We start from the raw sequence: 14,945 nt of genomic DNA on the forward strand, positions 1-14,945 counted from the left end.
CAAAAGAGTTAGGGACAGAGATCCATCCCAGGAAGGGAATCGTAAAAGAGGAGAAGTTTCCAAAAACCAGGAAATCTTCTCACTGGTGGGTCTGTAGGGAGTTTTGGAATCTCAGACAACAACATAACTGGGAGGAAAAATAAATGAATAAAACCCACAGTTACATGCCTGATGGCAACTCCTAGCAGAAAAGTAACCCAGAAGCTCGCATCCACCACCAGCAAGTGGGGGCTGAGCAGGTAGGCGCGGGCTGCATTGCTTAGGGTAAGGACCGGGCCTGAATGTCCTGAGGGCAATCTGAGGGAGCTAACCTGAAATAACAACCCAAACTGTGTCATAGTCAGAGAGAGAGAGAAAGAGAGAGAGAACTATCCCACGAAAAGTCCTAACCTAAGGCATTGCTGGGCCCCGCTCACAGAACAAAGGACTGAGCTAATACCAGAGGAGAGCTAGCCGGCTGCAGACTAGCCCATCCCCCACCACAGGCAGGGAGGCAGGCGGCGGGCAGCCAGAGTCAGAAGGGGGCAATCTTGGCCCCAGAGACTGCATCCTCTACCAAACTGCAAGCAGGCTCCCAGTTGCTAACCAAGACTTCTTGGGATTCTGGACGGTTGACATCCATTAGGAGGGTCACAGCCAGAGATCAGCTCCCCAGAAGAGACACACGGCACACTTGAGATGGGTGTGCTGCTGCCACCCAGGAAACTGAGCGGCTGGGATGCGGGAGGCGATACGACACACCTGGGGAGAGTGTGCTCATCGAGCACCTGGTCGCCTGAGGTGCTCAGACCTGGGAAGGGCACAAAACGCTGGCCCAACTGAGTCTGCACCTTTGTGGAGTACCCAAGAACCTAAACCTGAATGGCATAGACCTGGAAAGTGCATGCAACCCAGGGCCCGCTTTAGACAGTTCCCCTGCAGAGCAACCGAGAGCCTGAGAAGTTTAGACCGGGAGAGCACACACACCATGAGCGGAGACAAACCCAGTGCAGCTGAGACACTGTGAGCACTCCCCACACACACCAGTGATATTTGCTTGCAGTGTTCCTCCCTCCCCATAGCAAGCCTGAACAAGTGAGCCTATTATTTGTCCCCTTGTCCACCTTTGTCCCCTTGTGTCAGGGCAGAAATTAGACACTGAAGAGAACTGTAAACAGAAGAAGCTAAAATAAACAGAGGGAACTGCTTTGGAAGTGACAAGTGGAACAGATTAAAACCCTGTAGTTAGCACCAACTACATTGGAAGGGGCATATAGATCTTGAGAAGTATAAGCTGAAACAAGGAACTATCTGAAACTGAACTGACCCTGCACTGCCCACAACAGCTCCAGAAAATTCCTAGATATATTTTTACTATTATCATTTTTTAAATTTTAAATTAAAACAATTTTTAATTACTCTATTACTTCTTTAATTTTCATTTTTACAATCTACTATTACCTTGCAAAAAAAAGACCTTATTTTAAAGCAAACTTCATATACATATTTTTTATAATTTTTGTGATTTTGTTTTGTTTTGTTTTTAATATTGTATTTTTGAGAGTCTAAACTCTACTCTAGAATTTTAATCTTTGCTTTTTGGTACTTTTTATCAATTTTGTACCTTTAAGAATCCAGTCTTCATTACCCACTTTTACTTAAGAGTGTGATTACTGGCTTGATTACTCTCTCCACCTTTTGACTCTCCTTTTGCTCCCCAAGGTCACCTCTATCTCCTCCCTCTCCCTTCTCTTCTCTACCCAACTCCGTGAATTGCTTTGTGTGTTCTGGGCTGTGGAGAACACTTAGGGAACTGATTACTGGCTAGATCTGTCTATCTCCTTTTGATTCCTTTTCTCCTCCTGGTCACCTCTATCTCCTTCCTTCCTCTTCTCTTCTTTATATAACTCTGTGAACCTCTCTGAGAGGTCCCAACTGTGGAGAGCACATAGGGAATTGATTACTGGCTAGCTTGCTCTTGCCCCTTTTGATTCCACCTCTTCTCCTCCTGGTCACCTCTGCCTCCCTCCTCCTTCTTCTTTTCTCCATACAACTCTGTAAACCTCTCCAGATGTCCCTCACTGTGGAGAATCTTTTAACCATTAACCTAGGTGGTTTATTATTGGTGCTGTATGGATAGAGAAGTCTTGAAGCTACTGTAAGAATAAGACTGAAAACCAGAGGCAGGAGGCTTAAGTACAAAACCTGAGAAAACCAGAGAACTCCTGACTCCAGAGAACACTAATTGATAAGAGCTCATCCAAAAGCCTCCATACCTACACTGAAACCAAGCACCATCCAAGAGCCAACAAGCTCCAGAGCAAGACATACCACACAAATTCTCCAGTAACACAGGAACATAGCCCTGAGCTTTAATATACAGGCTTTCAAAGTCACACCAAACCCACAGACAGCTCAAAACTCACTACTGGACACTTCATTGCACTCCAGAAATAAGAAATCCAGCTCTGCCCACCTGGACACTGACACAAGCTTCCCTAACCAGGAAACCTTGAGGAGCCACTCATCCAACCATACCCGCAGGGAAGAACCTCCACAATAAAGAAGAACAACAAACTGCCAGAATACAGAAAGTCCACCCCAAACACAGCAATCTAAAAAAAGATGAAAAGGTAGAGAAATACACAGCAGGTAAAGGAACATGATAAGTGCCCAAGAAACCAAACAAAACAGAAGGAGATAGGGAGTCTACCTGAAAAAGAATTCAGAATATTGATAGTAAAAATGATCCAAAATCTTGAAAACAAAATGGAGTTACAGATAAATAGCCTGGAGAAAAGGATTGATAAGATGCAAGAAATGTTTAACAAGGACCTAGAAGAAATAAAAAAAGAGTCAGGCAATAATGAACAATACAATAACTGAGATAAAAAAAAAAACACTCTGGAGGGAACCAAAGGTAGAATAAGAGACAGAATATAGGATAAGTGAGGAGGAAGATAGAATGGTAGAAATAAATGAACCAGAGAGGAAAAAGGCAAAAAAAGAATTAAAAGAAATGAGGACAACCTCAGAGACCTCTGGGACAATGTTAAATGCCCCAACATTTGAATCATAGGAGTCCTAGAATAAGAAGACAAAAAAAAACAAAACAAAAAAAAAAACAAAAAAAAAAAAACATGAGAAAATACTTGAGGAGATAATAGTTTAAAACTTCTCTAAAATGGGGAAGGAAATAGTCGTTGAAGTCCAAGAAAACTGGAGAGACCAAAACAGGATAAACCTAAGGCGAAACACCTCAAGACAAACATTAATCAAATTAATGAAGATCAAACACAAAGAGCAAATATTAAAAGCAGCAAGGGAAAAATAGCAAATAACACACAAGGTCATTCCCATAAGGATAACAGCTGATTTTTCAATAGAAACTCTTCAGGCCAGAAGGGAATAGCAGGACATACTTAAAGTGATGAAAGAAAATAACCTACAACCCAGACTACTGTACTCAGCAAGGATCTCATTCACATATGAAGGAGAAATCAAAAGCTTTACAGACAAGCAAAAGCTGAGAGAATTCAGCACCACCAAACCAGCTCTCCAACAAATGCTAAAGGATCTTCTCTAGACAGGAAACACAAAAAGGGTGTATAAACCTGATTCAAAACAACAAAGTAAATGGCAAGGGGATCATACTTATCAATAATTACCTTAAACATAAATGGGTTGAATGCCCCAACCAAAAGACAAAGACTGGCTGAATGGATATAAAAACAAGACCCCTATATATGTTGTCTACAAGATCAGATCAGATCAGTCGCTCAGTCGTGTCCGACTCTTTGCGACACCATGAATCACAGCACGCCAGGCCTCCCTGTCCATCACCAACTCCCGGAGTTCACTCAGACTCACGTCCATCGAGTCAGTGATGCCATCCAGCCATCTCATCCTCTGTCGTCCCCTTCTCCTCCTGCCCCCAATCCCTCCCAGCATCAGAGTCTTTTCCAATGAGTCAACTCTTCGCATGAGGTGGCCAAAGTACTGCAGCTTTAGCTTTAGCATCATTCCTTCCAAAGAAATACCAGGGGCTGATCTCCTTCAGAATGGACTGGTTGGATCTCCTTGCAGTCCAAGGGACTCTCAAGAGTCTTCTCCAACACCACAGTTCAAAAGCATCAATTCTTCGGTGCTCAGCCTTCTTCACAGTCCAACTCTCACATCCATACATGACCACAGGAAAAACCATAGCCTTGACTAGACAAACCTTTGTTGGCAAAGTAATGTCTCTGCTTTTAAATATGCTATCTAGGTTGGTCATAACTTTCCTTCCAAGGAGTAAGTGTCTTTTAATTTCATGGCTGCAGTCACCATCTGTAGTGATTTTGGAGCCCAGAAAAATTAAGTCTGAAAATGTTTACACTGTTTCCCCATCTATTTCCCATGAAGTGGTGGGACCGGATGCCATGATCTTCGTTTTCTGAATGTTGAGCTTTAAGCCAACTTTTTCACTCTCCACTTTGACTTTCATCAAGAGGCTTTTGAGTTCCTCTTCACTTTCTGCCATAAGGGTGGTGTCATCTGCATGAGACCCACCTCAAAATAAGGGACACATACAGACCGAAAGTGAAGGGCTGGGAAAAGATAATCCACGCAGAGACCAAAAGAAAGCAGGAGTAGGAATAATCATCAGATAAATTAGACTTTAAAATAAAGACTGTGAAAAGAGACAAAGAAGGACACCACATAATGATCAAAGGATCAATCCAAAAAGAAGATACAACAATTATAAATATATATGCACCCAACATAGTAGCACTGCAATATGTAAGACAAATGCTAACAAGTATGAAAGGGGAAGTTAACAATAACACAATAATAGTGGGATACTTTAAGACACCACTCACACCAATGGATAGATCAACAAAAAATTAACAAGGAAACACATACTTTAAAAGATACAAGGCACCTGTTAGACCTAATTGATATCTATAGGACATTTCTGGAGAAGGCAATGGCACCCCACTCCAGTACTCTTGCCTGGAAAATCCCATGGATGGAGGAGCCTGGTAGGCTGCAGTCCATGGGGTCGCTGAGGGTCGGACATGACTGAGCAACTTAACTTTCACCCCAAAACAATGAATTTCAACTTTTTCTCAAGTGCACATGGATCCTTCTCTAAGATAGATCACATCCTGGGCCATAAATCTAGCCTTGATAAATTCTTTTAATGGAAATAATTCCAAGCATTTTTTCTGACCACAATGCAGTAAGATTAGATGTCAATTACAGGAAAAAAACTGTTAAAAATTCCAACATATGGAGGCTGAAGAACATGCTTCTGAATAACCAACAAATCACAGAAGAAATAAAAAAAGAAATCAAAATTTGTATAGAAATGAATGAAAATGAAAACACAACAACCCAAAACCTATGGGACACTGTAAAAGCAGTGCTAAGGGGAAGGTTCATAGCAATACAGGCTTACCTCAAGAAACAAGAAAAAAGTCAAGTAAAAAACTTAATGCTACACCTAAAACAACCACAAAAGGAAGAAATTAAGAACCCCAGTGTTAGTAGAAGGAAATAAATCTTAAAAATTAGGGCAGAAATAATGCAAAAGAAAGAAAAGAGACCATAGTAAAAATCAACAAAGGTAAATGCTAGTTCTTTCAGATGAGAAATAAAATTGACAAACCATTAGCCAGACTCATCAAGAAAAAAAGGGAGAATAATCAAATCATCAAAATTAGAAATGAAAATGGAATAATCACAACAGACAACACAGAAATACAAAGGATCATAAGAGACTACTATCAGCAACGATATGCCAATAAAATGGACAACTTGGAAGAAATGGACAAATTGTTATAAAAGGAAAACTTTCCAAAACTGAACCAAGAAGAAGTAAAAAATCTTAACAGACCCATCACAAGCATGGAAATCAAAACTGTAATCAGATATCTTCCAGCAGACAAAAACCCAGGACCAGACGGCTTCACAGCTGAATTCTACCAGAAATTTAGAGAAAAGCTAATACCTATCCTACTCAAACTCTTCCAGAAAATTGCAGAGGAAGGTAAACTTCCAAACTCATTCTATGAGGCCACCATCACCCTAATACCAAAACCTGACAAAGATGCCACAGAAAAAGAAAACTACAGGCCAATATCACTGATGAACATAGAAGCAACAATCATTAAGAAAATTCTAGCAAACAGAACCCAATAACATAATAAAAAGATCATACATCATGACCAAGTGGGCTTTATCCCAGAGATGCAAGGATTCTTCTATATTAGCAAATCAATCAATGTGATACACCACATTAACAAATTGAAAGATAAAACCATATGATTATCTCAATAGATGCAGAGAAAGCCTTTGACAAAATTCAACATCCATTTATGATAAAAACCCTCCAGACACCTGGCATAGAAGGAACATACCTCAACATAATAAAAGCCATATATGATAAATGCACAGCAGACACTATCTTCAATGGTGAAAAATTGAAAGCATTCCCCCTAAAGTCAGGAATAAGACAAGGATACCCAGTCTCAACACTACTATTCAACATAGCTTTGGAAGTTTTTGTCACAGCAATCAGAGAATAAAAAAGAAATAAAAGGAATCTAGATTGGAAAACAGAGTAAAACTCTCACTGTTTGCAGAGGACATGATCCTCTACATAGAAAACCCTAAAGACTCCACCAGAAAATTACTAGAACTAATCAATGAATATAGTAAAATTTCAGAATATAAAATTAACACACAGAAATCCCTTGCATTCCTATACAATAACAATGAGAAAACAGAAAGAGAAATTAAGGAAACAATTCTATTCACCATTGCAATGAAAAGAATAAAGAACCTAGGCATATATCTACCTAAAGAAACAAAAGACCTATATAGAGAAAACTATAAAACACTGATGTAAGATATCAAGGATGACACGAATAGATGGAGAAATATACCATTTTCATGGATTGGAAGAATCAATATAGTGAAAATGTGTATACTACCCAAAGCAATCTATGCTGTTGCTGCTAAGTCGCTTCCGTCGTGTCCAACTCTATGCAACCCCATAGATGGCAGCCCACCAGGCTCTCGCATCCCTGGGATTCTCCAGGCAAGAACACTGGATTGGGTTGCCATTTCCTTCTCCAATGCATGAAAGTGAAAAGTGAAAGTGAAGTCACTCAGTCATGTCCGATTCTTCACGGCCCCATGGACTGCAGCCCACCAGGCTCCTCTGTCCATGGGATTTTCCAGGCAAGAGTACTGGAGTGGGGTGCCATTGCCTTCTCCAAAGTAATCTATAGATTCAATTAAATCCCTATCAAGCTACCAACGGTATTTTTCACAGAACTAGAACAAATAATTTCACAATTTGTATGGAAATACAAAAAAACCTCGAATAGCCAAAGCAATCTTGAGAAAGAAGAATGGAGCTGGAGGAATCAATCTGCTTGACTTCAGGCTATACTACAAAGCTACAGTCATCAAGAGAGTATTGTACTGGCACAAAGACAGAAATATAGATCAATGGAATAAAATAGAAAGCCCAGAGATAAATCCACACACCCATGGACACCTTATCTTTGACAGAGGAGGCAAGAATATACAATAGAGAAAAGACAAAGTTATAATCCAAGTTCAAGGTCTAGACCTATGGCAAGGCTCAGGTTGTTCACAGCAGGATTGAAAATGCAAAATTACAGAGAAAAATACAGATGGCAAATGAGCACATGAACAGGTATTCAACATCATTAGCCATTAGGAAAAGACAAGGTAAAACCACATGGTATACCATTACACATCTATAAGAATGGCTAAAATAAAAAATAGTTACAACATCAAATGCTGTAGAGGATGTGGAAAAACTGACCATTTATACATTGCTGGTGGGAAAATGGTACAGATAATATGGAAAACAGTTGAGCAGTTTCTTTACAAAGCCAAGGAAAAAAATAAACTTGTTAATGACCATATTAGTCAGCAATGTCACTCTTGGGTGTTTATTCTAGAAAAATGAAGAATTATCTTCCCACACAGTATGTACATGAATATTAAAATAAGTTTTCTTTATAATAGCCAGTAACGAGGGGAAGCAGGATGGCACACAGGAGGAACCAAATATTCTTCAATGGGAAAAGGGTTAAATAAATTCTGGCATAACCATATACTGAAATATTAGTTCACAATAAAAATTAGTGAAGTACTGATACATGCAACAACCACAATGAGTCTCCAGAAAATAATACTGAATGAAATAAAGCCAAAGATTACTATATACTTTCATTATTGCAACATTCTCCTTTTCTTTTTTGGGCTACACAGCACAGCATGAAGGATCTTAGTTCCTCAGTCAGGGATCAAACCTGCACCCCTGCAGTGGAAGTGTGGAGTCTTAATCACTGAACCTCCACAGTAGTCCCTGTATAACATTCTTAAAATGTCAAAATTAAAGAAATACAGATGAGATTAGTTATTACCATGGTTTAAGGAAGGGGTAAGAGTAGCAAGAAAGTGGTGCTGGATATAAAAAACAGATTGAGAGATCCTTGGGCAGTAGAAATATTTTGCACCTGGACTGTTTTAATGTCGATAACTTGGTTGTTATATGGTACTACAGTTTTGGAAGATGTTATTTTTTGAGGAAACTGGCTAAAGAGTACATGATATCTCTCTGATCTCTCTGCATTGTGTTTTACAACTCTATGTGAGTCTACAATTATCTCAAAACTTTAGGTTTAATTTTTTTTAATTAAAGATTAAAAGATGAAGATTGCTGTGATCCAGTAAAATAGAGATCCAGTCAATTTGAAAGCTAATTACCTTGCACTGAACATAAATATCATAGGGTAGATTGGGTCTCATGGTCTTTATACAAATATTAGCTCATAAGTAAGCAGTCCTGAAAGATGATGCTGTGAAAGTGCTGCACTCAATATGCCAGCAAATTTGGAAAACTCAGCAGTGGCCACAGGACTGGAAAAGGTCAGTTTTCCTTCCAATCCCAAAGAAAGGCAATGCCAAAGAATGCTCAAACTACTGCACAATTGCACTCATCTCACACGCTAGTAAAGTAATGCTCAAAATTCTCCAAGCCAGGCTTCAGCAATACATGAACCGTGAACTTCCTGATGTTCAAGCTGGTTTTAGAAAAGGCAGAGGAACCAGAGATCAAATTGCCAACATCTGCTGGATCATGGAAAAAGCAAGAGAGTTCCAGAAAAACATCTCTTTCTGCCTTATTGACTATGCCAAAGCCTTTGACTGTGTGGATCACAATAAACTGTGGGAAATTCTGAAAGAGATGGGAATACCAGACCACCTGATCTGCCTCTTGAGAAATTTGTATGCAGGTCAGGAAGCAACAGTTAGAAGTGGACATGGAACAACAGACTGGTTCCAAATAGGAAAAGGAGTTCGTCAAGGCTGTACATTGTCACCCTGTTTATTTAACTTATATGCAGAGTACATCATGAGAAACACTGGACTGGGAGAAACACAAGTTGGAATCAAGACTGCCAGGAGGAATATCAATAACCTCAGATATGCAGATGACACCACCCTTATTGCAGAAAGTGAGGAGGAACTCAAAAGCCTCTTGATGAAAGTGAAAGTGGAGAGTGAAAAAGTTGGCTTAAAGCTCAACATTCAGAAAATGAAGATCATGGCATCCTGTCCCATGACTTCATGGGAAATAGATGGGGAAACAGTGGAAACAGTGTCAGACTTTATTTTTCTGGGCTCCAAAATCACTACAGATGGTGACTGCAGCCATGAAATTAAAAGACGCTTACTCCTTGGAAGGAAAGTTATGACCAACCTAGATAGCCTATTCAAAAGCAGAGACATTACTTTGCCAACAAAAGTTTGTCTAGTCAAGGCTATGGTTTTTCCTGTGGTCATGTATGGATGTGAGAGTTGGACTGTGAAGAAGGCTGAGTGCCGAAGAATTGATGCTTTTGAACTGTGGTGTTGGAGAAGACTCTTGAGAGTCCCTTGGACTGCAAGGAGATCCAACCAGTCTATTCTGAAGGAGATCAGCCCTGGGATTTGTTTGGAAGGAATGATGCTAAAGCTAAAGCTGCAGTACTTTGGCCACCTCATGCGAAGAGTTGACTCACTGGAAAAGACTCTGATGCTGGGAGGGATTGGGGGCAGGAGGAGAAGGGGATGACAGAGGATGAGATGGCTGGATGGCATCACTGACTCGATGGACGTGAGTCTGAGTGAACTCCGGGAGTTGGTGATGGACAGGGAGGCCTGGCGTGCTGTGATTCATGGGGTCGCAAAGAGTCGGACACGACTGAGAGACTGATCTGATGTGAAGCAGTTTTAAAAACACTAAGAATACTACTTGCTTTCTGAGTGTCACAGCTATTCACTGTTTTTTCTTGTCAGAAAAGTTTATAAGATACTCTTTTGTTTACAAGTAATGAATATGTACCTACTAAATGCTTTACTATGTTACTGAACAGCATATAAATTTAATTTGCATAAAATGATCAATATTTACAGAGTCAGTGCTATATTCTCATTTAAAGAATTCTGTGATTCTATCCTAAAATAGTAATGAGCAACCCCAAAATATTTTGATGTTTAGTTCTCAGATAAGTCAGGGCTGATATATATCTATATATATGTGGGTGTATATATATATATGTGTGTGTGTGTGTGTGTGTGTGTGTGTGTTTGTGTGTTTATGAGCTATTTCAGCATTCTGGATAAGAAACATAGATGGCTTGATGCAGAGCAAGTGCTATACAAAAGAGTACTTGATGATAGATTTAGGTGGATATATTGGGTGGAGGAAATGGAACAATTGAGACTGACGCATAGCTCTGGCTTGAATAATTGACTACATGGTTTCATTATTTACAGAGAAAGCAAAAACTGGGTGAGAGTTTTGAGATGAAGATCAATATTTCAGTTTTTCAAATATTAGGTTTGAGATAACTGTGAGATATTAAAAAATATGTCAAGTAAATTTTTGTATGATTCTCAAGCTCTGAGGAGAGGTCAACATTTCAGAAATAAACATGAAGGTAGGTATTAAGTGAGTTTCTTGGTGAGATCAGTGATTAATATATAGAAAATGAAGAGGGCTCAGAATTAAGCCATTAGGAATTTCAAATTTCCAAGTGAGGTACAAGAAACTAGGAATGGACGTGGAAACAACTGATCAATAAGGTAGGAGGAAAACAAGATCAGTGTGGCCATGATGACTTTCTTCTGTTCCTACCATAATAAAATTGAGATTGTAAGATTTATGAAAAATAGTTCTAGTGGAATTGCTATCATGTGGTGGCTCATTCGGTAAAGTGTCTGTCTACAATGCAGGAGACCCAGGTTTGAGCCCTGGGTTGGGAAGATCCTCTGGAGAAGGAAATGGCAATCCACCCCAGTACTATTTCCTGGAAAATCCCACAGACAGAGGAGCATGGTAGGCTACAGTCTATGGGGTCACAAAGAGTCAGACATGACTGAGCAACTTCACTTTCACTAAGGAAACAGAGAAATGGAATAGTATCTGCAGGTGGTTATTGGGTCAAGGAAAAACTTTTGTTCAAGCAGTGATTATTTGAGCATGTTACAGGCTGATGTACGAAAAGGAGTATGTCAAGGCTGTAAATTGTCACCCTGCTTATTTAACTTCTATGCAGAGTTATGAAAAACGCAGGGCTGGAAGAAGCACAAGCTGGAATCAAGATTGCTGGAAGAAATATCAATAACCTCAGATATGCAGATGACACCACCCTTATGGCAGAAAGTGAAGAAGAACTAAAAAGCCTCTTGATGAAGGTGAAAGATGAGAGTGAAAAAGTTGGCTTAAAACTCAACATTCAGAAAACGCAGGTCATGGCATCTGGTCCCATCACTTCATGGGAAATAGATGGGGAAACAGTGGAAACAGTGTCAGACTTTATTTTTCTGGGCTCCAAAATCACTACAGATGGTGACTGCAGCCATGAAATTAGAAGACACTTACTCTTTGGAAGGAAAGTTATGACCAACCTAGATAGCATATTAAAAAGCAGAGACATTATTTTGCCAACAAAGGTCCATCTAGTCAAGGCTATGGTTTTTCCTGTGGTCATGTATGGATGTGAGAGTTGGACTGTGAAGAAGGCTGAGTGCCGAAGAATTGATGCTTTTGAACTGTGGTGTTGGAGAAGACTCTTGAGAGTCCCTTGGACTGCAAGGAGCTCCAACCAGTCCATTCTGAAGGAGATCAGCCCCTGGGATTTCTTTGGAAGGGGTGATGCTAAAGCTGAAACTCCAATACTTTGGCCACCTCATGCGAAGAGTTGACTCATTGGAAAAGACTCTGATGCTGGGAGGGATTGGGGGCAGGAGGAGAAGGGGACAACAGAGGATGAGATGGCTGGATGGCATCACTGACTCGATGGACGTGAGTCTGAGTGAACTCCGGGAGTTGGTGATGGACAGGGAGGCCTGGTGTGCTGCGATTCATGGGGTCGCAAAGAGTCGGACATGACTGAGCGACTGAAATGACTGACTGACTGACAGGTTGATGTCAATATTGCAATAGAGAAGATGTTCAGCATGAAGATATAATTAATTGAAAGGGATAGCTTCAAGAGCATATGAGGAAGACTTGGATTTCCATGGGAATAAATTCACTTCTGTGGAAGAAGGTAGAGTAATATTATGTATGATAGGTTGTTTTAGAAAGAGAGAAGAAATAAGAAATCATGTGGGTGATATATTCTTAGAAAGGTGTGATAAGCATTTGAAGTGGAGAAAATGTAATAAAAATGGAGGGTATAGATTCGTGAGTCATATCAGGTAGTTTTAATCTTCAGAACCAGGCAAGAGCAATGAGGGAGCGAGTATAGATTTTGCTACCACTACATATAGGATGGTGAATTAGAAGTTAGCAAATAGAGATAATTTTTAAACATTAATTGCCCAAGAATTTATGCTGGTTGATTATTTTAAAAATGTAATAAAGAATTGAATGAGAAAATGATAGGATCATCCTAATTGAGATTGAAAATTAAGTTTATTGACCTCAACTTTTTCTCAGGTCATATCTCATTTGTTTTGTTGAGGATAGTAATTATCTCTCTATAGATATGTTCCACTCTGTGGTAAGCAAACCAATGACTGGAGTAACTTTTCATTTGAAGATAATTTCACTGACCCTTGTCTCTCAGTCTCTTAGATTGTGTCTTTATTGGCCACAACTAATTAAATAACCTTGAGAACTACATGCCTCCCTTTTTGTTATCAAATAGGATTTTTTAAAATTGGTCAGATCAGTGAGTAAGGATGAGGATATGTTTCTGTGTCCAGGAAGATCAAGACTAAATGAATAAAGTGACCAATGTGCTCTACTATTCAAGGTGATGTGTCTAATTCTTGAATTTTCCTGCAGTTCAACCTTATTTTACTCTAGATGTTAGAACCTGAAAGATTATTTTAATTATGACAGCTCTCTCAGAATACCATTTGCTTGCCACTGATAACCTTTCTTTGGTTTTGGCAGCAATTTGTCTTTGTTAAGATGTTTTCAACAGTCCTTATATCTGGTGGGGGGATTTTTTTTTTTCCCAGAAAACCTTCTGAAGGTCAACTGTCACCAGTGTATACTCAAGACAGTATGTACTCTTTCAACAACAGGACAACCATTAACTCTAAATGAACCTTAAGACACTACAGAATTAAACAGTGTGTAGAAAAAGCAGACTCAATTTTGAGCTGTAGTAGGATTGAGAAAAAAATCAGACACTGTTGTCTATTAAATTTTAGAAAAGGAGATGAAACTCTAAAGCAAACTTAGTTAAAATATTCACTAGATTTTTCATAATGTGTTATACTTTTTAAATTTGTTGAACTTCTTTTGATTCCTTCAGTTCAGTTCAGTTCAGTCTGCTCAGTTGTGTCCAACTCTTTGCGACCCCATGAATCCCAGCACACCAGGCCTCCCTGTCCATCACCAACTCCCGGAGTTCACTCAGACTCACGTCCATCAAGTCAGTGATGCCATCCAGCCATCTCATCCTCTGTCGTCCCCTTCTCCTCCTGCCCCCAATCCCTCCCAGCATCAGAGTCTTTTCCAATGAGTCAACTCTTCGCATGAGGTGGCCAAAGTACTGGAGTTTCAGCTTTAGCATCACTCCTTCCAAAGAAATCCCAGGGCTGATCTCCTTCAGAATGGACTGGTTGGAGCTCCTTGCAGTCCAAGGGACTCTCAAGAGTCTTCTCCAACACCACAGTTCAAAAACATCAATTCTTCGGCACTCAGCCTTCTTCACAGTCCAACTCTCATATCCATACATGACCACAGGAAAAACTATAGCCTTGACTAGACGGACCTTTGTTGGCAAAATAATGTCTCTGCTTTTGAATATGCTATCTAGGTTGGTCATAACTTTCCTTCAAAGGAGTAAGCGTCTTTTAATTTCATGGCTGCAGTCACCATCTGCAGTGATTTTTGAGCCCCTAAAAATAAAGTCTGACACTGTTTCCATTGATTCCTTCAGTTTTTTGTAAAACCTGTCCCTTACATAAACATTGAAATTGTACCAAGTATAGAGAAGAAAATAAAATCACCCATAAACCCATCACTCAAAGCTAATTACCATTAAAATTTTACTGTATTTTTATCCAATTTTTATCCTATTCTCTTTTTTACTTAGTTAGTGTAATATTAAATGTATTAGTGATCTGTGATGTTGGATTTCTCAATTTAAAAAATAGAGAGAGCAGAATAAAAATTACCAATTTTTTCATGTGTCAAGCACAAAGCGTATGTATGATTTTATGTATATGTAATGTCCAAAATAGACAAATGCATAGAGGCAGAAAGTGTATTAGTGATTGCCAGGGGCCAGTGAGTGGGGATATGGGGTGATTGACAATGGATATTGGCTTTTGTTTTCAGGTTGATGAAAATTTTCTGAAGTTATTTTGTGATGATGGTTGCACAACTCTGAATATACCAAAAAAAAAAAAACAAACCCCACTGA

This window comes from Bubalus kerabau, chromosome X (assembly GCF_029407905.1).
Source record: "Bubalus kerabau isolate K-KA32 ecotype Philippines breed swamp buffalo chromosome X, PCC_UOA_SB_1v2, whole genome shotgun sequence".
Lineage (NCBI taxonomy): Eukaryota > Metazoa > Chordata > Mammalia > Artiodactyla > Bovidae > Bubalus > Bubalus kerabau.